Genomic DNA, 27,458 nt, shown 5'->3' with positions numbered 1-27,458 from the left:
CTGAATCTGCTGGTGCCTTTGTCTTGGACTTCTCAGCTTCTGTTACTGTGAGAAACAAATTGTTGTTTAAGCCACCCAGTTGTGGTATCTTGCTATAACATCCTGAGCTACTAAGACAATCTCAGATTGAAAAAAAAAAAAAAATCAATGCCAATTATAATTAAATTTCTGAAAACTAAAGACAAAAAAAATCTTGAAAGCAGTCAGGGAAAAATGAGACCTTAACTACAGAGGAGAAACAATTTGAATGACAGTAGAATTACCATCAGAAACTATAGCAGCCAGAAGTGGCACAATATATTTTAAGTGCTACAAGAAAAGAACTGTCAATCCATAATTCTATACCCAGTGAAAATATCCTTCATGAATAAAGGGGAAATCAAGACATTTCCAGATGAAGAAAAACTAACAGAATTTGTCATCAACACATCTACCCTGAAAGAATGGCTAAAGGAATTTCTCTAAACAGAAAGAAAATGATAAAGTAAGGAATCTTGAAACATCAGGAAGGAAGAACATAGTAAACAAAAACATGAGTAAATATAATGAGCTTTCTTTCTCCTCTTGTGTTTTCTAAATTATGCTTGATGATGGAAGCAAAACTATAACATTGTCTGGTATGGTTCTAAATGTATTTATAGGAAAAATTTAAGACATTTAAAAACAGGATGTAAAGGTAAGTAAGGTCTCTATACTTCACTCAAACTGATAAAATGATGATACAAATAGATGGTGATAAGTTATGTATATAAAATGTAATACCTACAGGAACTACTAAAATTGCTCTACAAAAAGATATATACTCAAAAACACTACAAATAAATCAAAATGGAATTCTAAAAAATGTTCCAGTGACCCAGGAACTTTTTTTTCATTCCAGGAATGATGGTAATAGAAAACACACATCTGAGAAACAGAGTATTAACAGAGAACAAAAATAAAATGATAGAATTAAGTCCAAAATATTATTATATTAAACATGAAAGGTCTAAATACAGCCATTAAAAAGACAGAGATTGGTAGAGTGCATTATAAAACACAACTCAGTTGTGTGTTATAAGCAAGAAACAGGTAAGTTAAAAGTAAAAGAATGCAAAAGGATAAATCATGAAAGCATTTATCATAGGAAAGTAGGAGTGGCTATATTAGTATCAGATAAAGTATTTCAGAGCAAAGAATATTTCCAGACACAGAGAGGGATATTACATAATGATAAAAAGTGCAATCCACCAAAACCACATAGCAATCTTAAACATGCATAGCGCCTGTTATCCCAGCACTTTGGGAGGCCGAGGCAGGTGGATCACGAGGTCAGGAGATCGAGACTAACCTGGCCAACACAGTGAAACCCTGTCTCTACTAAAAAAAAAATACAAAAAATTAGCCAGGCATGGTGGCGGGCACCTGTAGTCCCAGCTACTTGGGAGGCTGAGGCAGGAGAATGGCGTGAACCCAGGAGGCAGAGCTTGCAGTGAGCGGAGATTGCGGCACTGCACTCCAGCCTGGGCAACAGAGCAAGACTCTTGTCTAAAAAAAAGAAATGCATAGCAATGGAGCTGCAAAATAAGTGAAACAAAAACAACTGAAAGAAGAAAAAGACAAATCTACAATTATAGTTGGAGATTTCAACACTCCCTAATGAAACAATGGATAGAACAACTAAGCAAAAAATCAGCAAGAATAACTCAACAACACTATCAACCAATAGGATCCAATTGACATTTATAAAACACACCACCTAAAGGCAGCAAAATACATATTATTTTTTAATGCTCAAGGAATATATGTCAAGATAGATTATACCCCGGACCATAAACCTCAACAAATTTAAAATAATTCAAATCCTACAGAATGTCTCCTCCAGTGGCAATGGAATCAAACTAGAAAGCAATAAAGAATTCATGAGAATATCTCAAGGGGGAGGAAAAGTGCTGGCTCCCCACTGAGCCTTCTCTGACACCACCCAGTGGGGTATTGAGGCTCCTGCATACAGCTTGGGTAGAAATCTAGGCTCCCACTCAGCTATTGATGATGGGTTTAGGGTGGGGCCCCATTTTTTCTTTGTTGTTTGACTAGAGTGGAGTGGTTATTGACTAAAAGTTTTCTGTCTTGCGAGGCTTCTCCTTTGTTTTTCCTTTGGGGCATATGTTAGGGCGTTCTTGCGTTGCTCTAAAGGAATACCTGCGGCTGGATAATTTATAAAGAAAAGAGGTTTAATCAGCTCACAGTTCCGAAGGCTGTGTAGGAAGCATGGCACCGACATCTGCTCACTCCTGAGGAGGCCTCAGGAAGCTTCCAATGATGGCGGAAGGCAAACAGGGAGCCAGCATCTCACATGGTGGGAGTAGGAGCAACAGAGAGTGAGGTGACACACACCTTTAAACAACCATATCTCATGAGAATTCACTCACTATCATGAAGACAGCACCAAAGGGATGGTGTTACAGCATTCATGAGATAGATTCGGCCTCCATGACCCAGTCACCTTTTTCCAACAGGCTCCACCTCCAACATTGGAGATTGCAATTCCACGTGAGATTTGGCATGGACACAGATCCAAACTAGATCAGGAATTTTTTGCTTTTTTCCACCTGTGTTCTTTGGTGTTTCTGGGTTGCTGACTTGTTTAGCTCCAAGTCTGGAATTTATGAGGCAAAATAAAACCCAGGCAACTCACCACCATCTTGTTTCTTGGGTTCTGTGGTCCCAAAGCCACCTTCTTCTTTTTACCTTTCAGAAGTGAAAGTCTTGGTCTGCTGTATGTTGGCAGTTCTCTAAGCAACACTGAGTTCACTGAAATTCGAGGACTATTGAATTTGCATCCGAGTCCCATGTTCCCTGGGTCAAGGCCTGAGTCTCCCGTGTTTACAACACATGCCCTGAGCAGAGCACAGGCGGTCCTGGTCAGTCCTCACAAAGGTCTCCCAAGCAGCCTCACCCATGCTCAGTGCTGCACGAATTCAGCAGCTGACTTGCCCACTTCTCGGTCCCCTCCTGATGAGCTTCCCCTTGTTTCCTCAAGCAAAAGCTCAGACTCTCCCCTGAGGCCTCCAGAAGGTGCTTGAAAGCTCTGCATCAAATGTACTGCAGAGAAACCCCTTTCTACTTCTCCCCAAAAAGCCAGCCCCCATCCCTCAGCCGGGGCTAACTCCTGGGCCCCAGCCTTCAGCCCAGCACCACTCCTGTCTTCTGTGTCCTTTTGGTGCCCGTCCACCACCCACCTTTCCTGATAGAGGGAGGATGGGCCAGCCAGGGGGAGGCACAGCACTGCCCAGGCTCAGCCATTCAGCAAGCTCTGCGGAGGGAAGTGACTGCTCCTTGGGTCTTCTCTGTCCCAGGCTTTTAATGAGTACAGCCTCACTGAATCCTCCCAACTCTTCAAAGATAGGACTCTATAGTGCTGATTAACAGAGGAGGAAATGGGGACTCAGGAAGGTTCCGTCACCTGCAAAGGTCACATCGCTGGTGAGTGGCAGGGCTGGGACCAGGAGCCAAGTGGCCTGACTCGAGCCCAGGCTCTTCCACATACGAAACGTCGCAGATGTGCTCTTCCCTTAGAGACCCCAAGCCTCAGCGAGGGTCTGAGTGTCCGTCTAGAGACCATTATCAGACCCCGAGGCACAGCAGGCACAGGCCCCCATCTGACCTAAGCCCTCTTGGTGGTAACCCTCATTCTGGCTCATTTGGGCAGCAGATGCGTACCCAGCAACTTGAAACAGAGAAGCAAGAAGCCAGCTGACATCAGATTTTCTGAGGGGCTTATGGGTTTCTATTTTCCCCTCATTTGAAAAGCCAAGGTGGGTTTACAGTTAGAACCACCCTTTCCTCTACAATGCGATTAAGCTGCTTCAGGGAAAAGTGGCTCTACTGGTCCTTGGATACCACTTCTGAGAAACAATGGTAGGAGATAATGTAGGTTCAGCAGACCTCCTGTCTCTGGTGCCTGGCTGGCTTTGGATGTGGGCCGAGAACTGGTGTGTTGTTGGTTTCCAGACCAAGCTGGTCCCCGCCGCTCTGGGTGAAGGCTTTAGCTAGGTGGGATTCTTGGGACTTGATTTAGTACATACCCAGTTGTTTGGGTCTTCAGAAAAAAATAAATAAATAAAAAAGAGAGAGAAAAAGAAATATTTCCGGGATTTCGGTTACAGTCCTCATGTTAATGTACTAATGATAATGACAAACCAACTTTCACTGAGGCCCACAGTGTGCCAGGCCACTCTGATATCTGTCTGCTGGTCCCGTGAAGCAGGCACTGTTATTGTCCCACCCATTTTACAGATGTAAAAGTGAAGGTCAGGAGCAACTTCAAAGTAGCCCTGTTTTCATTAAATGCTTCCAAAAACCAGATTCTTGTTTTAGTGTGAACTGTGTGCTCAGGAGAGTAAATGGCACAGACATAGGTGTGGCTAGGAATGCAACAATGAATACGTGTTGAATGAGGGAAGGAGTGAACTTGTTTCTTCTTTGTGATGAGCTTACATCTTTGATGTCATTTAGTTCAACTTTCCACTCAGTGTGAAAATCCTTTCTGTAACATCCCTGGTGGGTGATCATTCACCTTGAATGCCTCCAGAGATGGGGAGCTCATTACCTCCCGAGGCAGCCCTTTCTACCCTTGGGCAGCTTTAATCCTCAGGAAGGACAAAGGTTTATTATTCTGAGCTGAGCTCTGCCTCTCCACACTGGGTAATGATTGGTTCTCATTCTGCTCTTTGCTGTGGTCAAGCTTCTCTCACTGCTGTAGGTTTGTCCTAAAAATCAAAAGAGGCCTGCTCCTTCTCCTCCAGATTTTCCCTTTTGGGGACTGGCGTGAAGGCTGGCCAGAGAGGTGAGAGTCTGAGACCTGGACACAGAGTGGGTATTTGAAGGAAAGGGCTGTGTATGTTCAGCCTAAAGAAGCTAAACTGTCACAGAGGTGAGGGCGTATGATTGGAGCCCTCAGCTATTTTTAAGGCATTGCAGATGCTAACGAACAAATAGCAACAGCAATAATAATAAAAAGTTACTTACTGTGGTGCTGGGTGCTGGGCTGAAATTTTTCCTCGTATCATCTCATTTGAACCCCTCAGCAACCCTCTGGGGTGACTGTCAAACTCCCCACCTTACAGACAAAGGAACTGAACCCCCGGAAGCTCGATGCCCCCGGCTGGGATGCAGACCTCAGGCCGTCTGACTGGAGCCGCCCCGTGCCCCCCACACTCCTGCTCTATGGCTGACAGTAGAAGCTGCAGGAAGACCGGCAAGTGTCTGCTTAACTGAAGCTCTTTCTAGAATGATAAACGGTGGGCAGGGAGAACCAGCGGCCTGGCAAGGAGGCGAGTGCCCAAGAGGCAGCGCAGTTGGGAAGGACCCGTGGTGTGGACGGCCTTTGGGGCACATGAATCCAGTTGAATCTGATGAAAATTGAATTGCTGAGGTAGCCTTCACGAGAAGAAAAGGAGGCTGAGGAGTGGCGTGTGTGGCTGTGGGGTGGGGTGGGGGTGGTGTTTGCCACAAGTCTCTGGGCCAGGTGTGTTTCAGCTGCAGCTGGAAACTCCTTCTCCTTTGGTGCCTGCATCTTTAGGTGTCCCCTGGATGCCGGGATTCCCCAAAATGGCAGTCCTCAGGGGGCAGTCTTGGCCTTGTTTCCAGGAGCCAGTTGTCAGAAGCCAGGAACGGGAGAAGGGTCTCTGGGCATTTGGGGTAATGAGTCATTTGCTTGGGGACGTCCAGGCCTCCCATCTGTGTCTGCTCATACCCCAGTCCCCTGCCTGGAAGGACTCCTCACCCCACTTTCCAACCAGGGTGCCCCTTGGAGCCCCCTGTCCTTCCTTACTGCAGGAAACCCCCTGGGAGGCAGCTTGTGTGGGCACCTGGAGAAAGGAAGTGTCAGGGTGCATCGTCGGTGAGGCCTTCCCCGGCTCACGGGGAGCGGCCAGCCTGGTCCTGCCATTGGCAGGGCCCTGACAGCTCCCCCGGGAGCGATGTGTCTGTGGTGGCAGTAGCGAGCAGGAAGGGAATCCCAGAGCATGCAGGACCGAGTCCCTTCCCTGCCAGCTGGCCGGGTCGGCCACCACCCAGACCTCCCGTGCATCCACGCACACTCAGTGGTGGACACTGGGTCTTTCTGGGCTGAAGTGTTTCCTCTCTGTGGCAGGGACCGCAGTGCCCAGCTTGTAGAATTCAGGAGGTGATGCACCTGGCACACAGTTTTGCTCTGTAAATCAGAGTTGATTACCGCCCTAGAGAGCATGGCTAAGGGCATCTATACTGGGTTCATTCAAATCCTGTCTCTATCCCTTCCTAGCCAGGGGTATCTAAGTGCTCTGTGCCTCAGTTGCCTTCTCTGTATAATGGAGATAAAACACTTATTAGCACATGGCCTGGCTCATAGTATGTTTGCAATAAATAGTTACTATGGTCATTGTGATTCCCATGATGCTGGCCCCCAACAACACTGCAGCTTCAGTTGGAGGCTTGGGAAGCTTAATGGGAAAAGGGAAAGAGCAGGAAAAGGGGACATGAAAGCAGTGTGGGGGACTCAAACACCGCGAATATTCATGGAGCCACTGATGTTTGCCAGGCTCTTTTATAAACATGTGATTTAATCTTTCCCAAAACCTGTGCAATGGGCATCCTTCTGTCTCCATTTTCTATTATGTATGGTGAGATGAGCCTCAGGGAAGGCAAGTAACTCACCCAGGGTCACACAGCCCATCACAGCTCAGTCAGGGCCCCAGGAAGGACAATCCCGTGGCTTGGAGTGTTGGGAAATTTGCCTTCATTCAGTCCTGCGAAGCCTCAGAGGAAAGGCTGAGCTTGGTACTGTCCCCCTGTGTCCCTCCAGGTCATAGTGTGGCTGGGGCTTTCGGGCCTTCAGTTTTCTTCCTGCCGAGTGGATTCAGGAAGAGCAGGCTCTGAGTCACTGGGGCCCCAGCTGGTGATGGGGGCTTAGACACGTGGATGGTCCATTGCTGCCCTCCAGGGATGAGGCTCGTCTCAGGACAGTGCCCTGGCTCCTGTCAAGGTGGCTCTGTGGTTGGTCGGGGTCTACTCTGTCTGGCCACAGCTCTGGGCCTTTTTCCACGCAGCCTGCTTTGAGCTCTCCCTGGACTTCGGGAGCTGCATGAGATTTTTCCACGCTTCCGGCTCTGTCGCCAACAAGCTGAACAGTGACTTGGCGTCAGGGTGGCAAAGAGAATAGGTGCCTTACTGGGAATGGGCAGTGGTGGGGGGTCAGGGAGAGGGAAGCTAGAGGGTGGACAGGACCTCCTGGCAGGAGTAAGAACAGCCCCAACTCCCGCCTTCCTGGAACCCTTCCGCCGTGGAGTCCCCCAGGCTGAGGAGGCCTCATGGGGGCCATTTCACAGACCAAGAGGCTGAGTCACTTGCCCAAGGTTGGGTCTCTGGTGAGTGAGAGGCTGCAATTGGACTGGTCAGGGTGACCCAGGGCACACGTTCTCACCACCTCACCACAGTGCTCTCTTCCCATGACAGCACCCTGCCCACAGGATGGTGGCTGGGCCAGGCGCTGCCCCTACTGCCTCACAAGCCTCTCGGAAGTCCGAGATGGACAGGGGTTTAGGTAGTCCCTCCTCCATCCTGTCCTCATGGATGGATGCCTGTGCCCTCCCTAGATTTTCTCACGGTCCAAAGGGGAAGGGCTAACCCCTGGAGAGTATCTTATCTCTTGTTTGATGGATGGTCCAGAGAGGGTGAGTGGCTTGTCTGGGGTCACAGAGCAAACTGGAGTCAGGGCCACCCAAATACAGGAGTCCTGACTCCCAGGCACTCATGCGTTTGTGGGGCGGGGCTTGCACTGTCTTCCCTGCTTCCCAGGAAGATACCTTGTGGGTAGATGTGGGAGGAAACAGGCCGGCCTTGACCAGTCCCATCCACTCAGCTGTTAAATATTCTGGGAATCCATAAAACTGACAGCCCACTGGTGGGGATGGTCGTGGCTCCCAAGTGTTCTCCGCTACCCAGCAGGGATACATGGGGAAGCCTCCAGTGCAGAAATCGTGCTCTGCCAATTCCTGTGTCTCCAGCTATTCCCCATCTGAAGAGTGAGGTGGTTAGACCAGGTCCCTGGTTTTCTTCCAGCCACCCCCTGCTGGAATGCCAGGAGCTCTGTTCTGTGCGGCGGGGGGAAGCTGCCGCTGGCCTCAGCTTCCCCATCTGTGAGATCGGGCTCCGTGCCCGTCTTGTTGGACTCATCAAGAGACCCATGGGGAGGAAGGGGCTTGCAAGGAGAGCAGCTAAGGAAAAGCCGGAATTGTCCAAGCCCTCTGTCCCTCCCTGTATCAGCAGCAGGTGACCTGCCCACCAGCTGGGGCCTCCCATTCCGTTCCATTCCCTTTAAGTAAGCTCTCTCCCTGTGCAAGGGAGCAACCGATCTCAAAGGCCCGGCCCACAAAGGGGCCCCCGACATGGCTGGGAACAATGCGGCCTGTTTACCTGACAGATTGTCCGCTTTCTTTTCATCTCGTAGGAAAAGAACTCCCGCGGGGAGCCGCTAATCCCAGAGTAAACAGATGACCTCGTGGTGCCTTTCTCCCGGAGGTGGGGTTCCTAGTGCAGCACCCCAACTGTGCAAACAGACCCTGGAGGGCTTGATGCGCCTGCGGGGGCGTGGCTGGGGACCTGGGCCTGGGCCAGGAGGGGCCTTTCCCTCTTGCCAGCCCTCTTTTCTTCCTTTGTGATTTCAATTGAATGGGGAGAAGCTCAAAGGCAGGGGCATGAAAGGTCAAAGCCAATTTGCAGGGCCAAGTGTGGGGGAGGAGAGAAGGGCCCAGACCAAGCATTTGTTTTGGAGGCCTGACCTTGACCTGGAAGCAACCCCTCCCTCTCTCGGTTCTTCTGAGGACATTGCCCCGGCAGAGCTGGCTTTGCCTTCTGGTCGCCCCCCTTACTAGCTGTGTGACAGGGGCCAGCAAACGCTCCTTTCTGAGCCTCATTTTCCTCATCTGGAAAGCAGGGACACAGGGACCTGTCGGGTAGGACTGTTGTAAAATATTGTGGTGTGCTTTCCGTAAGTGGTGGCTATTTATGATTAGGGAGAGAGTGAGGCTGAGTCTTGAAGCTGGAACAAAATGCCAGTGGAGGACAGAGGGTATTCCAGGCTGGAGGGACAGGCAGAGCTGGGACAAAGGCTCTCAGATGGCAATGAACAGTGCCTGTCTGGGAGACTGAATAAAGTAGCCTCTGAAGCAACATATTATTGTGGGGTGGTTATCTCTGGGAGGGAAACAGAACTCCCCCGCTTCCAAGCAGTGTGACCTTGGGCCAACCATCTGACCTCTCGATCCTTCAGTTTTCTCATTTATGAATGAGGATGTGAAATCTTGTATCAAATGACTTTCATGAAGATGAAAAGAACCTGATGTATAGCAGACACTCAAACATTAGCTTTTAGGGCTTTAGAAAGGGCAAGTTCTCCCAGTACTTTGGGAGGCCGAGGCGGGTGGATCGCCTGAGGTCAGGAGATCGAGACCATCCTGGCCAACACGATGAAACTCCATCTCTACTAAAAACACAAAACATTAGCTGGGCATGGTGGCCCATGCCTGTAATCCCAGCTACTTGGGAGGCTGAGGCAGGAGAATTGCTTAAACCCAGGAGGCGGAGGTTGCAGTCAGCTGGGATCATGCCGTTGCACTCCCGCTTGGGCAACAGAGTGAGACTCTGTCTCAGAAGAAAGAAAGAAAGAAAGAAAGAAAGAAAGAAAGAAAGAAAGAAAGAAAGAAAGAAAGAAAGAAAGAAAGAAAGAAAGAAAGAAGAGAGAGAGAGAGAGAGAGAGAGAGAGAGAGAGAGAGAGAGAGAGAGAGAGAGAGAAAGAAAGAAAGAAAGAAAGAAAGAAAGAAAGAAAGAAAGAAAGAAAGAAAGAAAGAAAGAAAGAGTAGATTGCAGGTTCTTTATTCCCTGAACGAAACTGTGCGAGTCTGGTGGAGTCAAAGACACAGGAGACCCATCATGCCCACTTGGTCACTAGCAGATAGCCCTTTCCCTTGGGCTGCAGGGAGCCGGGGTGGGGGCCTCACAAAGGGTGTAGCCCTGAGCACCCAGCTGGCCCAAGGGCCTGAGCCTGTGACCCTGGGGTCTCCTGGGCTGTATCTTCTGATCTGTTCCTTGGCTCTCCTGGGCATGCTCCTCTCATGTTAGCGCTCTGGATGTCCTTGATCCCCAGCCCCTATTTGGGGTAGAGAAGGTGAGAAATTCTTAGGGTAAGTTATGCTCCTGCTGGCTTCTTCAGCATCAGACCCCTGATTCAAACACGTGGTGAGTTCCTGGGCCCCTTGGCTTTCCCAAAGGACCAGCAAAGGGGCTTTTAAAGAGAAAGAAGAAAAGGTAAGTAGGGAGCGTAATATTTGATGAGCACCTTAAAGCAAGTTCATGGGTATCAGATAGAAATGTTTGGCTTCACTTAACAGGAATCTCAACTCACTGTGGCTTAAAAAAAATTAGGTTTATTTTCCTAACATCATATTTCTGAAAATGAGTGGTTGCTGGTCTTGGTCAGCTGCTGGTGATGCCAAGTACTGGGCTCTTTCCAGCTTTCTGTTCATCGTCCTTAGCATGTGGGCCTCCTCGTTGCCTTGTGGTGGCAAGATGGCAGCCTCGGCTCCATGGGAAAGTAGAGGGTCTCCCAGGAGCCCCTTGTTGGTGTCTCATTGGCCAAAAGTGGGTCACATGGCCACCCCTGGCAGCAAAGGATGCTGGGAATGCAAATACCTGGATGTTCTTCTCCAGTGTCAATGGCAGGGCCAGGCAAGCATGGGTGGGAGGTGTGGGAACTGGAGTGGAGTCATCCAAGCAGCCACCTGCCAGAGAAGATAGTACTGTAGTACTCACAGCCCAGTCTTACATATGGAAAGCTGGTGCCAAGGGCAGAGAAATGCTTACTCAATATGCAGTTTGATTGATCTATTTAGATATTCTGGGCCAACAACCAGAGATCCAGAGATAAAAGTAATTTCCTTGCCTTCCAGAGAGAGAAGGAGAATAATAATAGTAATAATAACAATATACTAGCTAAAGTTCACTGAGTGTGTGCCAAGTGCTGGGCGCTTATTGAACACTTTCAAGATTTTATCTTGCCTCACGCCCACCCAACCCCAAGCGACAGGCACCATTCTAACTGCTGTGGAGGAAACTGAGGCTCCTTGAGGTTCAGTGAGGCCCGAGGCACACAAGCCTGCCCCCGCCTCCCACAGCATGAGGTGGTGGATTTAATAATCCAGGAATGAATCAGGCCATCGGGCAGCCTCCTTGCTAGGGACTGCACTGAGGATTTCTGAAAGTGGGGAGACACGGAAGCACCAATTAGAATTGCCCAGTCAAAGTGGGAAAGGTGCCTTGGGTGAGAAAAGACACCTGGAAGGACATGTTATTAGTGACCTAGTAAAATCTGAGGCATCCCAAGGGTCTATCTACTCACACTGTAACAGGATATTTTGTATTTAAAGGGATTGTTGGAAATAAAGTACTTGTAAAATCAGTGAGTGACATGAATGCAAATAGTTTGAAAATAAATTTCTTCAGTTTACAAAATGCTCAAAGACAGGAAAAGTAAAATATCCTCACATTTGATGCCGGTGATAGTGTGGTGAACTAGACAACATTTGCACACTGCTGGCGGGAGGGTAAATTGGTATAAACCTTTAGAAAAGCAACTTGAAAAGCATTCTTCAAAATGTGCTGATGTCTTGGTTTTACTCCTGGAAATATATCCTGAAGAAATGATAAATAAAATTAGATAGTTATTTCTATGCAAGGCAGATAATTTGTTGAAATATGAATTTATGGGGTTTTCCCTTTGTATTTTTCCTTTCAATGTCCCGTATACGTAGCCAGACTTCTTTCTGTTTCCTAGTCTCAGGGGCATTTGCAGATATTTGCCTGAATCTACTTGCAGGCAACATCCTTTCCTGTCCTTTGTGAAAGAAGAAGGCCAAGAAGGAAAACACCAAAAAAAAAAAAAAAAAAAAAAAAAGGTGAGTGGGAAGGAAAAGGGAAAAAGAAGGTTTCTAGTATCTGGGAAGAGAGCCCAAGTCCCGGAGGCCTGACCTAAGCCCTTTCCATAGCAGTGCCTTGTGATGTGGCATGGTTTTCCAAAAGTTGCTGTCTGTCCAGGGAAGCTGGAGTCAAAACACAGCCACGCTCCAGCATTCTGAGCCCTCAAGCTGGCCCCAGTCATGGGGAGTCAAGGAGGGTGCTAGCTGGGAGAACCAGGACCTCTGAGGAACCCTGCCTGGTGCCTAGCAAATTGTGCAAACCCCAGACCCTTTGCTTGGCCTCAGAACCAGGGAGTCCTGAAAGTAACTAAGGTTGTTTTTTCTGGCCAGGCTTCAAGTGTGGGATTTTAAAACTTTGAATGTGACATTTTCACATATCCACATTCATGAGAAAACATATTTCCAAAGACAATTGAGTATAGAGTTATTGTCTTCTTTGATTTTTCAACTAGTAGTTAAGTATTTTCTGTAGGAAGATACTGAAGTCTCCTGCCCTGTGTTCCCCGAACTCCAAGCACGTAACTCAGTCCAACAACCTGGCCGGGAGATTCATTCTCTATATTTAGTGCCTCACTGTGCTTCGAGGTTTTTGGGTCTTGGAGACTTCTCAGAGCATTATCTTGTTTACCTCTGAGTCCCCAGTGCCTTGCACAATGCCTGGCAAACACTATGGGAATGAATGAGGAAATGAACAAGTACGTGAATGAATGAATGAATGAATGAAGAAATGGGTGTCTGGTGTCTGAGATAAAGGGTCTGGTGTGAGATCCGTTCCTGTTGTCTCCACATAGACGCTGCTGGCAGCCCTGAGGGTGTGCACACGGGCCAGGCGGATGGAGTTAACTGCAAACACACTTGGGAAGTGTAAACAGCCCTTCTCCGGGCCAGGCCGACTGGCAGCCTCACGGGCAGCTTGCACAATCCTGTGGGCTGCTATGATACTCATTTTTGGGGCATGGAGTCATCTCTGCCGTGGGCCTCTCCCTCCTTGCCCTGGATTGTCTTGGCAACACAGATGGAACTGTGTGTTGTCAGTGGGAGGAAGTTCAGACCCCCAGCCCCTCCAGGAAGTGCATTCTGATTTAGAGCTGCCCAAGGACCTAAGGAGGCTGGAGCTGAGAGGCAGCTTGGAGATCACCTAGCCCAACCTCTTCATTTTCCAGATGAAGGATCTGAGGCCTAAAGAGGTGGGGACAGTAAGGCCACTGTAAGTGTGTCGATGCTTGCCACAGAGCTGGGTGTCCTGGGATGGCAGCTGGTTTCAGAACCAGCCAAGCAAGGCCTGTAAATCCTGGCACAACAGACTGTCCAGCCATGTGAACTTGGATCAGGGACTTCTTCCTGAGTCTCAGTCCCTTCATCTGCAGGACACTGAGTGCCAGCGTGTTGTGCAGACCTTAGGGAGCGCTGGTGGTAAGATGCCTAGCACAGTGCCTGGCTCAGACTAAGGGCTTCCTTCTTCTGACTCCCTCTCCCCTTTCTTTCCAAACTTCTTGTGCTCACCATTCCTCCATGTCTGGGCATGAAACGCCACTGCTCCCCTCAGAACCTCCACTTCGGGGCCATCCCCTTCCCCTGTTGGCTCTGTGTCATGTGGTTGCCTCTGTATTCATTAGAATCCACTTTCTTTCATGCTATTTCTATCTTCACACAACTGTTGATCTTGCCAAAATCATTCATTCACATTTTTCTTCTTTTCTCCCTTCTTATAGGCCTTCTCAGGCCCCTGCTATCTGACAGGCATCTGCTGGGCAGAGATGCTCATGGCTGGCACCTGCCCCTACAGAGGGTGACTGCTTCTCTGGAGAGGCTGCGTGGGCAGTGACAGCACAGGGGAGGAGAGCCGGATGGCAGGGGCAGTGCTGTGTATCCTCAAAACACTGTGCCATCTCTCTTCCTTCTGTATGCTGTGCTAAGCAGAATGATGTGCCCCCCAAAGGTGTCTTAGTTCAGGCTGCTAGAACAGAACTTTATAGACTGGGTGGCTTTAACAGCAGATATTTATGTCTCATGATTCTGGAGGCTGGAAGTCTGAGGTCAGTGTGCCAGGATGGTTGGGTTCTGGGGAGGGTCTCTTCTGGGCTCACAGATGGCTGTCTTCTTGCTGTGCATACCCGTGGAAGAGAGCAGAGTGAGCCATGGCAAACTCTCGTGCCTCTTCTTCTAAGACTGCTTATCCCATCGTGGGGGCTCCAGCTTCTTGACCTCATCACCTCCCAACGGCCCCATCTCCTAACACCATCACAGTGTGGGGTAGGATGTCAACATTGGAATTTTGGGGTGACACAAACATTCAGTCCATAACAGATAGCCATGTCCTATTCCCCCAAAACTGTGGATGTGACCTCACATGCCAAAAGGGCCTTTGCAGATGTGATGAAGACACGGACCTTGAGAGGGGTGGTTATCCTGGATTACCAGGGTGGGCACGAGGGTCCTTGAGAGAGGTCACAGGGAACAGAAGATGCTATTCTGTGGTTTTGAAAATGGAGGAAAGGGGTGAGCCACAAGCCAAGGAATGTGAGCACCCTTGGAGACTTCCAAAGGAACAAGTCCTACTGATGCCTTGATTTTAGCCCCGGGAAACTCATTTCTGACTTCCAGATACAGAATGCAAACACAGAAGACTACACTTCCCAGTGCCCCTGCAGTTTGGTGGGGTCATGTGACTAATTCTGGCCAATGAAACATGGCACAGGTGACACTTCCCTTTAGCCCGAGGCTTCACCCTCTGCCTTTTCTCTTCCCCTGCCACAGCCACTGAGGACATTCTAGCTGCTCGGGGTGCAAAACGACGGAGCTGCTGGCAGCCTGAATCCCCAAGTGACTGTGTGGAGCAGAGCCTCCACCTGACTGCCAAAAACTACCAGGATCTGGGGTTACTTGTTACAGCAACATAACCCAGGCTCTCCTGACTATGAGTTCTTTGATGAGGCTCTTGCTTCACAGAGGAGGTGACAATTAAGCCTTGAGGAGACACACATGTGCATGTGTGGTTGAGACCTCTGTGGGCACAGGTCTGTATGCACACATATCTTTGTGTAACTCAGGATGTGTGTCCATTTGTGTGTGTATCTATGGGTTATCTCTGGGTCTACCTCTAGTTCTGCGGGGTCTGGCACAAACTAAGGTGTCAGGATATGAGTGGGTGTCTGGTGTTGAGGGGTTGGATAGAGTGAGTAGGCTACAATCGAATATGAGGGGAGGGTGTGATGACAGTGAATAGATGCTTTCGAAATCATGAGAAAGAAAAAGACGTGCGACATACTGGTAGCTCTAAAGGTGAATCCTGAGTCCTGTGCCACTGGGGGCCAGCTTTAGAGCCATTACGTGATTTATTAATCTGTAATTGCTGTGGGAGAGTGGCTCTTTCTGGAGGGGCAAGCGTGAACCACGTTAGTCCCACCACGGGTCGGGTTGGCACGCTGTGTTTATTGCCCACATTACTCACTGTTTTGTTACCTGAAATACATCTAATTCCTATTAATAACGAGCACTGTAGGGCATAAATTTCATCATTAGCATTAAATGACTTTATTGCAGGATACAAAGGAGCTGCCTGTGATGTGTGACGCAACTGCTGGCGCGAGGGCCTCTGGAGAGCGGGCGTGTGTGCACACGAGCACGCACACACATGAGCACTCTTATGTCCCGGTCATTGTGCAATGAGGGTGTGTGTCACAGGCAGACAACTTTTGTTGCACACTTACAGCACCTCCTGAAGCGAATGTTTTGTTTGCTCGGCTTACCGATGGCGTGCTGGAAAGGCCACTGTGCCCCTAATTGGTGTGGTACCCTAGGCCCAAGACAGAAACTTGTTTTCCTGAGAGTCTGCACAGGCCAAGTGCAGGGTAAAGGCCTTCAAAAGTCTTACCCGAAAGAAACCCAGGACCTATCTGTGGGTAACAGTTGCAAGCCTCATTTTACATGGGAGGAAACTGAGACTCCCAGACCCCAGAGGACCTGCCTAAGGGGTGCAGTGGAGCAACTGCTTAAATCCAGCCAGGCCTGGCTCTCTCTGCTCTTCCACGTGAACCTGAACCTTTCTTAGATGCTCTGTCCCTCATTTTCCCAGTCAGTGGGGCTGGCTTATCCTCCCCTCCCTGCCAACCTCACAGGACACTTTAAGATCAAGCCAGATGAGGTATTGGCAACACGGGAGACTGCAGGAAGCATGATGCACAGATTACCTGAGCGGGTTTGAACTGCGGTTTGGGAGCTTTATGACTGAGATTACTCATTCTCCTTCCTTTTTTGTTTTGTAACAACTTTGTATCTTTCACTAATGGCCGTGAGAGTCTCCCCTCTGGCCCCTGAGGTTATTACTAAGAACTGATGTCAGAGCCCAGTTGGGGCAAGTGGTCAAGGGGCTTGGCGGAACTGCTTTTCTCCTGCTCCCCAGGTACACACTTGCCTTTGCAAAAACAACTCCCTATTTGGCAAAAGGCAGTGTTTGCCCTGGGACAGGGCCTTGCAACCCCACGCCAGGCCCTGTTTATTCTGGCATAAGCCACGGTGGTGGCCAAGCGCTCCAAGTTTATTGAACTTCCTGGATTTCTTATCACACAGCCTGCTCTGCCAGGGAGCAGGTGAAATGCTGATATGTGCCCAAGGGAAGATATTAAGGGGGCTGCAAACACCACCCCTGTCCCCCAAGGAGCAGGCAGCACTGGGCAGGGCTGCTGGGGCCAGCGGGGGCAAGGTTGAAGAGGTAGGTCAGACATGGGGATAAACTTTCCTTCTCCTTAACCTTGCCTGAACCTAGGCTCCCCGTGGCTGAATTCCCACCCCTGAATTCCTGGTGGTCTCTCCCTGTCCAGCCTCCACACCTTTGCCTGGGTCTTGCCTCCCATTTGGATTTCCTTCCCCAGTCTCTCCAGTTGAAATCCTACCTGCTTGGTAAAATAAAAGAATGATGGAATGAGCTTCGAGGCTGGGACTGGTAGGTGACGGACTGTGTCTCTCCTACCGCATTTTCCTGTGCATTCCCTGCCGGTAGGCACTGATGCTTAGGGGCTCCTCGGGATGCCAAAGGGAGTCCCCAGGGAGCCTCACCGAGCTTGGGAGAACTTCACACAACACTGTGGCTGCAGAAGGCTGGGTGGTGGTTGCAGGAGTGAGTGGGTGTAGGGGGAGGGCCTTCTAGGGTCATGGATGGGAAAGCACCTGCTCACACCCTAACTCCCCATCTTCCGGCTCTGTGGCCTTAGGGAGTGGCCCCAGGCTGCTTTTGCCTAAGTATAATGAGTTTCATGGCAGCCCTTTCTTTCTTTTCTTTTCATTTATTTATTTATTTATTTATTTATTTATTTATTTATTTATTTATTTATTTTTTTGAGCTAGAGTCTTGCTCTGTCACCCAGGCTGGAGTGCAGCAGTGTGATCTCGGCTCGCTGCAACCTCCATCTCCCAGGTTCAAGCGATTCTCCTGCCTCAGCCTCCCAAGTAGCTGGGTTTATAGGCACGTGCCATCATGCCTAGCTAATTTTTGTATTTTTAGTAGAAACAGGATTTTACCATGTCGGCCAGGATGGTCTCCATCTCTTGACCCCGCGATTCGCCCGCCTTGGCCTCCCAAAGTGCTGGGATCACAGGCGTGAGCTACTGCGCCCGGCCGGCAGCCCTTTCTTTGGAAGGCTTACTGTCTACGAAGCACCACTGTGAGTGTGGCAGATATCTTTTATCAGAGCTTATGTAGGCCTAAGGGGACTTCAGAAAAGTGGTTGGCCTTCAATAGCCTTTGCACTGTAATTGCACCGTAATTGCACCATTCCTAGTAGAATAGAATTCCTGAGTCTCCTTCATGTGCCTATCACACAACAAACCCACCAGTTGCTATTGTTTATCCTCTTTGCAGGTGAGGAGATTCATCGAGATGATGCCAAGGACCCCAGGTCACACAGCTGATGGTGGCAGAGTGAGGGTTCAGCCCAGGCTGGGTCTTTCGTCTCTGCAGGCCGAAGGAAGTGCCTCCTTCTCCACGCCACGGGTCCCTCTTGCTGGCCAGCAGTTCCCCAGCCTGCCTGCCCTCCTGTGTCTGGGGGCTGTGGCAAGAGGGGCTTCTGCTAATGTGGAGTGAGCTGAGGCATACCTTAGGGTCCCTGATCATTATCTATATTATCTTGATTCCTGTCATGTTTGGGAAGACCCTGTGATGGTGTAGTCCACTGTTTCCCTCCAGTTGCAGGGCACAGCCATTGACAGACACATCAGCACCTGTATCTGAGGGAATGAGTCTCAAGCCAAGAACTTTGTTGGGGGAGAGCAGCAGGTCCAGGTTGGGTCCTAGATTTGGCCACACTGGGAATTCAGGCTTATCATCAGAATAAGGAAAGGATGTGCCTTGGGGAACAGAGAGAGGGAGGGAGCAATGATTAATTCGCACTGTACACAGCGACTGTGAGGATTCATTGTGGTGCCGTCTCATTCCATTCTCTCAACAACCTTGTAAGAAAGGTCTTGATTTGATCCCCATTTTGCAGAAGAGGAAATGAGGCACAGAGGAAGTGATTTTCCCAAGGCCACACAGCGAACATGGCAGAGGTAGGGGTCAACTCAGGTCTGTGACAGCTTTCTAATTTTGATAGTGATAGTTCCCTACACTGGGAACACGGTTACCAAAGGGACTTATCTTCAGGCAGAGCCAGAAGAGAGGTCTGGGGAGACAAGAGTCATTGTTCCCATGAGTCAGGGGCCCTCAGCTCCAGGCCAGCAGCCGATCTGGCCCTGGCAGCTCCTGCCGCCCACCTGGTATGGCCAGAGGCCTGAAGGTGCTTCAGCGAGGTTAGTCAGCCCGGGTGAGTGGCAAGCAGGCACCCACCAGGAGGTCCGCCTCCACCCCCTGCACTTCTGATGAGAAAACAACCTAAGTACCGCACCTGCCTCCGTCCCGAGCCTCCGCCCAGGGTGCATTCCTCACTGCCCCACTGGACCCATCACCCCCCTGGAGGAGCCGCCAGTTTGGCTGGCCCCGTGGGCCATGTGTCTACAGGGGTGTGTGGAGGAGGGACTGCGGAGCACCCAACCATTCATATCCCCTCCCTAAACCTTATGGGGATCCAGGCATTCAGGGACATCAGGCTGGACCTGGGCACCTCCAGCCTTGTATATTAAACAGGAATAAAGTTATTTGGCTTCACTTTAAAATTAAAATTATATTCTTTAGAGAAAATGTGGATAAAACAGTGAAATAAAATAAAGAAATAAAGAAAAAATAAAATATAAAGAAAAAATAAATAAAATAAAATACATAAAAATAATTTACGCAGAGAGAAGAACTGGGTTCACTTCTTTCCGGCCCTCCATATGTGTGTATTGGATGGTTTTTGCACAGTTGATGCAATCGGCCCCTTTCCTGTGGATGGAGTGCCCCCAGCTTCCCTGGGCCTCATTCACTTACCTGCACCTCAGCCTGAGACCTGTCTGACTGCAGAGCCCGAGTTCTGTACATACTCTTATAATTCCAAGTTTTGTACCTAACATCTCATCAGAGGGATTTCCTCTATGATAAGAAATTCTGTGTAAACATCAGGTTTAACATCCGTACGTTACTCCCTTGAGTGGCAATTCCACACATACAAGATCCCGCCCCCGAGGCTGGACACTTTAGTTATTTCTAATCTGTTACCATTGTAAGCACGCTGAGATCAATGACTCTGGCTACAAATATGTATTTCGGGTCCTTTCCCTCAGGCAGCTGCTTAGAGGTGGGACTGTGAGATCAAAGGATGGGGGTACCCCATTTGAGTGCCTGATTTCACCTGGCTGGGCAGACCAGCCACAGTCCAGCCCCCTCTCCACCACACCTAGGGTGGGTGAGAAAGTGGCTTCAGAGGCTCCCCCTGGCCCAGCGCAGAGCCCCTGGGTTTTTTTTTTGTTTTTTTTTTTGAGACGGAGTCTCGCTCTGTCGCCCAGGCTGGAGTGCAGTGGCGCGATCTCGGCTCACTGCAAGCTCCGCCTCCCGGGTTCACGCCATTCTCCTGCCTCAGCCTCCCGAGTAGCTGGGACTACAGGCGCCCACAACCGCACCCGGCTAATTTTTTGTATTTTTAGTAGAGACGGGGTTTCACCGTGGTCTCGATCTCCTGACCTTGTGATCCGCCCGCCTCGGCCTCCCAAAGCGCTGGGATTACAGGCGTGAGCCACCGCGCCCGGCCAGAGCCCCTGTTTTGATGCTGAGCACACAGTTGAGTTTTTCCTGGGGAGCAGGTGTGATGCCATCTGCCATGCCTCTGGCCTATTTGAAAACACATCTCAGAGAAGCAAAGCCACTTACCCAAGGTCACACAGCCGGAGCCAGAACCCACGAAACATGGCATCTCACACATGATTTGCAAAGCACAGGCCACTAATTCTTTGGACATTGCAGTGGACTTTCCTCTGGGGCTCAGGATCTACGTGCACTGACGCCCTTCCTGCAGCATCTTGGGAGGTGTCCACCAAGGCTGAGTTTTGGTCCACCTCCTCTTCTGGCCAGCCTCCCTCTGAACATACTTCCCGCCTCTGCCTATCACCTCCTGCTGGGCTGCTGCAGTAGCCTCTGCCAGCTCCACCCATACCCAGTCTTGCTCTATTTCCTGCTGAGCAATCAGGGTGACCGTCAAAAAACCCAGATCCCATGGTGCCACTCCCCTCTTCACTCTGAAGGCTCCTCTGGCTGGGTGTGAACAACAAACTCACCTGAAAATGTGCAGGGGAGGTTCCAATCCGGCAGCATTGGATTCAGCTCACAACCTGTGCTAGGCACGGGGCTGGCATTGTAGTGAACCGGACACAGACTTTAAAGGGAAGACTGGATTCCTTAGCCTGACTTACCGGCACCTGCATCCTCCGTCCCCCACCTCCTCCTCTGTGGCCTGCTGGGCTCCAGCTCTTGGCCTCTCTCGGGCCACTCAGGCAGCCAAGCCCTCTCCGGCTCACAGGCTTTGCAGTTCCTTCAGCTTAGAACGCTCTTTCCCTCTTTCCCACTGGCTGCCTCCCTGCCTCCCCGGAGACCTCTGCACACCCAGGCGTATTCTACACTATCTTCATCAGCATCCCACAAACACCCGCTCCACAGCTTCCCCAGGAGGATTCTTAGGAGCATTGGAGGTTTTGGGAGAGAAGGAGTTGGGGGAGTAAACTTACTGATAATTTTTCTGTGTTTGGTAAATATTTTCACATTTGGCTGGGCGTGGTGGCTCACCCCTGTAATCCCAGCACTTTGGGAAGCTGAGGCAGGTGGATCATGAGGTCAGGAGTTCAAGACCAGCCTGGCCAAGATGGTGAAACCCTGTCTCTACCAAAACTATAAAAATTAGCCAGGCACAGTGGCAGGCCCCTGTAATCCCAGCTACTCAGGAGGCTGCGGCAGGAGAATTGCTTGAACCTGGGAGGCAGAGGTTGCAGTGAGCTGACATTGCACCACTGCAGTCCAGCCTGGGCGACAAAATGAGACTCCATCTCAAAAGAAAAATCACATTTGCTTTAAAAATCCAACAAAGGCATTACACCCAATGAGGAGAGTTACGGGACACGGACACATCTAAGTCAGTAACAGCTTTTAATTTCCACGGATTATCCCTAGATGGTTGGAAATCCTTCCAGTTCTCCTTCCTTACGGTTTCAACAAGGTCTTTTTAAATTAGTTACTTGGCCAGGGGCAGTGGCTCACACCTGTAATCCCAGCACTTTGGGAGGCTGAGACTGGTGGATCATCTGAGGCCAGGAGTTTGAGACCAGCCTGGCCAAGATGGTGAGACCCCATCTCTACTGAAAAAAAAAATGCAAAAATTAGCAGGGCGTGGTGTTGCGTGCCTGTAGTCCCATCTACTTGGGAGGCTGAGGCAGGAGAATCGCTTGAACCTGGGTGGCAGAGATTGCAGTGAGCCGAGATCCTACCACTGCACTCCAGCCTGGGCGACAGAGTGAGACTCTGTCTCAAAAAAACAAACAAAAAATCACATTTGCTTTATAAATCCAACAAAGGCATCACACCCAAAGAGGAGAGTTATGGGACACTGCACACATCTAAGTCAGTAACAGTTGTTAATTTCCATGGATTATCCCTAGATAACTGGAAATCCTTCCAGATCTCCTTGCCTAGTTTCAACAAGACCTTTATACATTAGTTACTTGACCGGGGGCGGTGGCTAGCACCTGTAATCCCAGCACTTTGGGAGGCTGAGGCAGGTGAATCATGTGAGGCCAGGAGTTTGAGACCAGCCTGGCCAAGATGGTAAGACTCTGTCTCTACTAAAAAAAAAAATGCAAAAATTAGCAGGGCGTGGTGGTGCACACCTGTAGTCCCAGCTACTCGGGAGGCTGAGGCAGGAGGATCACTTGAACCAGGAGGCAGAGGCTGCAGTGAACTGAGAGCAAGCCGCTGCACTCCAGCCTTGGTGACAGAGCAAGATTCTGTCTCAAAAAAAAGTATAAAAAAGGGGGGCCGGGCATGGTGGCTCACTCCTGTAATACCAGCACTTTGGAAGGCTGAGGCAGGTGGATCACCAGAGGTGAGAAGTTCAAGACCAGCCTGGTCAACATGGTGAAACCCCCTCTCTACTAAATATACAAAAAAATTAGCCGGGCATGGTGGCGGGTGTCTGTAATCCCAGCTACTTGGGAGGCTGAGGCAGGAGAATCACTTGAACCCGGGAGATGGAGGTTGCAGTGAGCCGAGATTGCGCCATTGCGCTCCAGCCTGGACAACAAGAGCGAGACTTCATCTCAAAAAAAAATTATATTAAAAAAAATTAGTTAGTGAGCTAAGAGGCCTTTTTCCTCCTGTGTTTGGTCTTCTGTGAACTGAACACACTAACCCCTGCCCCAAGTCCCTCTGGGGTTCCAGTGACACCGCTTGGAAAAGCTCTTGGCAGAAATCTGACTTAAAGCTGTCTTGCTGTGGACAAGGCCTGGACCTCCAGCGCAAGGTGGCCGTGCCACTGACCCGGTCCCCTCTTAACTGGCTCTTTCACTGGCTACCAGTTTTTCAATAGCGGCCCTACTCGCACCTCTGCCCCCTCCCAGTTCACATGCAAAGGAGTTAGGAAGCCAAACTCCTTTTTCTGTCCCTATGGGGCTTCTTGAGGCTTCAGTGCAAAGAGCTCTTCAGCAGGGCCGTCCCCTTTTCCTCTCTGCTGAAATCCTCGTTCTCCGCTTTCCTCTCTTCATTATCATCTGCAGAACAGAAAGGTGAGTTAAGCCACACGTGCTGAAATGTGGTCTAAGGGGAACATCAGGGCAGAGAGGGATGACGGCTAATACCTGCCCCCTGAAAACTGACCGGCCGCCAGGCTCCAGGGCGGGAGTCTTTCTTCATCGGCCCAATGACAGAAAAACATTTTTTAAGGAAAGGAGGGATCACGGTGGACAAGTCAGATCTGCTGCTGTGACCCTGACCAAGGTCAGGCCTCAGAGAAAGACAGTGAGGCTCCCAGGGCAAGCTCAGCACAGGAAAATGGCAGTGATCTGGAGTCAGCCATAAATCTCATGGTCAGGAAAGGGCTGTCACCACCCAGCAGGGGATAAAAGAGAAACCCTTGCAGAGCCGGTGGCCCATGCATGAGGGAAAGGTGTGTCGGTGTGTGTATGAGTGTGTGTGAGAGTGTGTATGAGTGTGTGAGAGAGTGTGACAGTGTGCGTGAGTGTGAGAATGTATAAGTGTGAGTTGCGTGAGCCTACGTCAGAGTGTGTATGTGAGTGTATGTGTGAGGATGTGTGTGAATGTGTGTGTGCTTGTGAGTGTATGAGTGAGAATGTGTGTGTGTGAGTGAGAGTGTATGAGTGTGTGAGAGTGTGTGTGAGAATGTGTATGTGATTGTCAGTGTGTGTGTTAGTGTGTGTGATTGTCAGTGTGTGAGTGTGTGTGATTTTCAGTGTGTGTGTGCAAACGTGTGTGAATTATCAGTGTGTGTGTGAGTGTGAATGTGTGTGATTGTCTGTGTGTGTGTGAAAGTGTGTGATTGTTAGTGTGTGAGTGTGTGAATGTGTGATTGTCAGTGTGTGTGTGAGAGTGTGTGTGTGTGTGTGAGAGTGTGTATGAGAGATTGTCAGTGTGTGTGTGTGTGAGAGTGTGTATGAGAGATTGTCAGTGTATGTGTGTGAGAGTGTGTGATTGTCAGTGTGAGGGTGTGAGTGTGTGATTGTCAGTGTGTGTATGTGAATGTGTGTGATTGTCAGTGTGTGTGTGAATGTGTGTGATTGTCAGTGTGTGTGCGAGTGTGTGTGTGTGAGATTGTCAGTGTGTGTGTGTGAGAGAGTGTGATTGTCAGTGTGTGTGTGTGATTGTCAGTGTGTGTATGTGAGTGTGAGAGATTGTCAGTGTGTGAGTGTGTGTGATTGTGTGTGTGTGAGTGTGAATGTGTGTGATTGTGTGTGTGTCAGTGTGTGAGTGTGTGTGAGAGTGTGTGATTGTCAGTGTGTGTGTGATTGTCAGTGTGTGAGTGTGAATGTGTGTGATTATCAGTGTGTGTGTCAGCGTGTGAGAGGGTGTGTGTGAGAGATTGTCAGTGTGAGTGTGTGTGAGAGTGTGTGAGTGTGTGTATGTGAGTGTGAGTGTGTGCTGGTGTAACATTGTGCAGCCCCAACTGCACTGAGCCTCAACGACACGCAGCTCAGCTGTTTGGCTCTGGAGCCCCACTGCTAGCTGTGGCACCAGCTCTTAGTGCCTGTGACAGAGCAGGCACACAATCAATATTTGTACACTGACAGCCTAGTCAGGTTTCTGTCTCCCGCATAGGGCAGGGGCAGCACGGCTAGTGGTGGTGTTCCCCTTTTATAGTTAGCAGCGGTCCCCAAACACAGGGCCAAGGGTGCATGGGTGTCTGTGCCCTGCTCCCCAGGACTGGTGGTGGGGAACTGCTCCTGCTAAGGGCAGGTGGACAGCAAGCAGTGCTTAGGTGGAGTTCTGGACACAGGTAGGCACCCCTGGGAGCTCTGATAGACATGGGGGAGAAGACCCATAAGAAGCCTGTGCCATCTGTAAATCAAGCAGAGGCTTGGAGCAGTTGGGGTCTTCATGGGAATGTGGCCTCATTTGGCTGTCCCAGCTGATCAGGGCATGCAGTTCTGTTCATTCGGCAAATATTTGTTAAGCTCTAGCCAGATGCCCTAGAGGGTTATGGTGAGGCTTAGAGGAGGTGACACGGTGGCAGCCCCCAGCCAGGGCCAGGAACATGGGAGGACCTCCGTGCATGTTTGCATGGAAAGGCATGCTGCCCACCAGAGCCATGAGTCCATGGGCCAGATGCTCAAGAAAGGGTTGGAGACAGGGTCTCACTGCATCACCAAAGGAGCTCTCCACAGCTCCCTTCTCTCCTCGGACCCATCCTGGCTATAGAACGGGCAGACGTGATCCTTGCCCAGGTGGGAGCTCTAATGGAAGAGCCCAGAGCCTGACCTCTCACAGGGTCAGAGTCCCCCTGTGGCCTTGCTACTGTAGACTTCTGATTCCATCTCTCTCCTTCAACTGCAGCCAGCTTTCTGGACAAAGGGCCCTTCTCGGGGAATGTCCACATTGCAAAACACTTTCACTGTCTCCAGTCCTGCGTTGCCTTTGGCCCTGTCCCACCAGACACTGGAGAGCTTTCTCCCCCATGTCTACTACAGAACAGCCTGTGTTCGAAGACCTCCAAAGACAAGGAGCTCACTACCCTCTAAGCACCAGGGGACACTAGGCGTTTCTTCCTCTTTGAGTGTAGTCATCCAGGTTGGCATTCTCATGAGAGTGGCTGTCTCAAAGGCCAAGCATGCAGCAAGAAGACTGGTGTGGATGGGAAGCCGGTGGTGCCCTGGGAGAGGCCACAGAAGACAAGGACAGAGGCTCCAAGTCAAACCCCAGGGAAAGCCACTCATCTGACCAGCTGGGAGGGTCTGTATGCCTAGGACACTCCGCCACAGACTGCCTGGTATCTGAATCACCAGGGTGGGACTTCCTTGGGATGTGGTGTGGGAGTGGTTTGGTCTGACTCTTCTCAGCCACCAGCACAGCACAGGCCTGTGCACACACCCAGAACACACTTGGCCATGCACTGGCCATGCAGGAGGCCAAAGGACAAATGGCGGTAGGGTCCACTGTGCTGAGAAGGCCTGAGGCGTCGACAGAGCCAGAGCTATCCTGCTCCAGCAGACTTCGCAGCATCCACGTGTGTAGACTGGGCAGTGAAGAGTGTTACCAGCTTCTGACAGTCTCTAACGAGTAAGGGAGGCGAGCAAATTTAGTTTCAACAAACAAGTGATTGAGCTTAAGAGGATTAAGGTAAACAGGACCCTGGATGAGGAATTCCCCCATTCTCCTGCTGGAGGTGATGGGCAGAACCTGCGGCCGGGAGGAGCAACTGAGCACTTCCGGCTGCCTGTCTACTTGGCCTTCCCTTCACAAATCTGATAGGCAGTTTTGTGAGGAGTGCAGATTTGCTCAGTGGCTGCTGGAACCTGGCTCTGCTGATGTTTTCAAAGACTTTGTTGAAGTCGGCGCTGCTATACGGGGCTTGTGAGCTGTTTCTGGCCCCATATGTACCAGGCAGATGCAAAAGTCATGCCTGCCATTCGGGGATGGGAATTTAGATTCCAAAGTCAACTCTAAAAAATCCTTTGTGCCACACCCCTCACCTTGGCTCTGCTTCCATCCCAGGCTGTCTGTAGGCAAAGTGGTAGTGCAGGCTGTACTCACAGAAGCATGAACTTTGGGGTTTGGGGAACTGCATTCAAATGGAGGCTGCCTCACTTATTAGTTGCTTGCTGGGCAAGATTTCTCATAATCCCTCAAAGCCCCGTGTCTGTGATTGCAAACGGGAATCATAAAAATGCCCAGCCTGTGGGCTGTTAAGGGAAGCAAGTGGGGTCACATGTATGAGAGCCCCACCCAGCTCGCGTCTCCACTCGTGCTCCAGCAGTGCTGGTGCCAGCCCCTGACCCAGGGGGTCCTGCAGACGCTCCTTCACTGGCATCCCTGGATTGTGGCAGGGGGTTAAGCCCCAACTTGTCAGGCCAGGCCACCTACCTGGCCACATGATTCTGTACCCGCACCCGAAGGGAAGGGCCCTCTTTCAGCTCGCTGGACAGCTTGAACCCAGCGTGGTCTTCACGCCCACCACATGGCTTTCTCTGAGAAGAAGCTGGTGCTCCAGAAGCTGGAGGCTCCTGGGGTCATCTGAGCATGTCCACCCCACATACTCTCTCTCCCTGCGTGAGGAGGCCATCATTATGGGGAAATTAATATATATTGGGATACACTCTCCCAATATTGGGATACACGTCTCCCTCTCCTTGGGAGACACTGGCCCACGCACTCTGATTCGACTCAGGTCAGCATCACTGAGAATACTTTCAATTGTGTACCCAGGGCTCAGAGGAGCCCAGAGGAGGAGAGAACACAGAGTCCACCTTGAATTTGCAGTCTCTGGAGTAAGATCAGTTCAGCACACACAAAACAGAGGGCAGGATAATGTTCCATGACCAATTTCATGGGCACTGGTGGGTACAAGT

The 27,458-nt window shown here is 50.2% G+C and overlaps 1 pseudogene; it reads right to left on the bottom strand.

Annotated features, from left to right (window-relative positions):
- Nucleotides 1–7,643: 7,643 nt before the first annotated feature.
- LOC105492468 (uncharacterized) lies at nucleotides 7,644–8,332 on the bottom strand (annotated as a pseudogene).
- Between the last annotated feature and the right edge of the window lie 19,126 nt (nucleotides 8,333–27,458).

The sequence above is a fragment of the Macaca nemestrina genome, chromosome 11 (assembly GCF_043159975.1).
Source record: "Macaca nemestrina isolate mMacNem1 chromosome 11, mMacNem.hap1, whole genome shotgun sequence".
NCBI classification, from domain to species: Eukaryota; Metazoa; Chordata; class Mammalia; order Primates; family Cercopithecidae; genus Macaca; species Macaca nemestrina.
The sequence above is the reverse complement of the archived record's forward strand: the minus strand, read 5'-3'. Positions and strand labels throughout refer to the sequence as shown.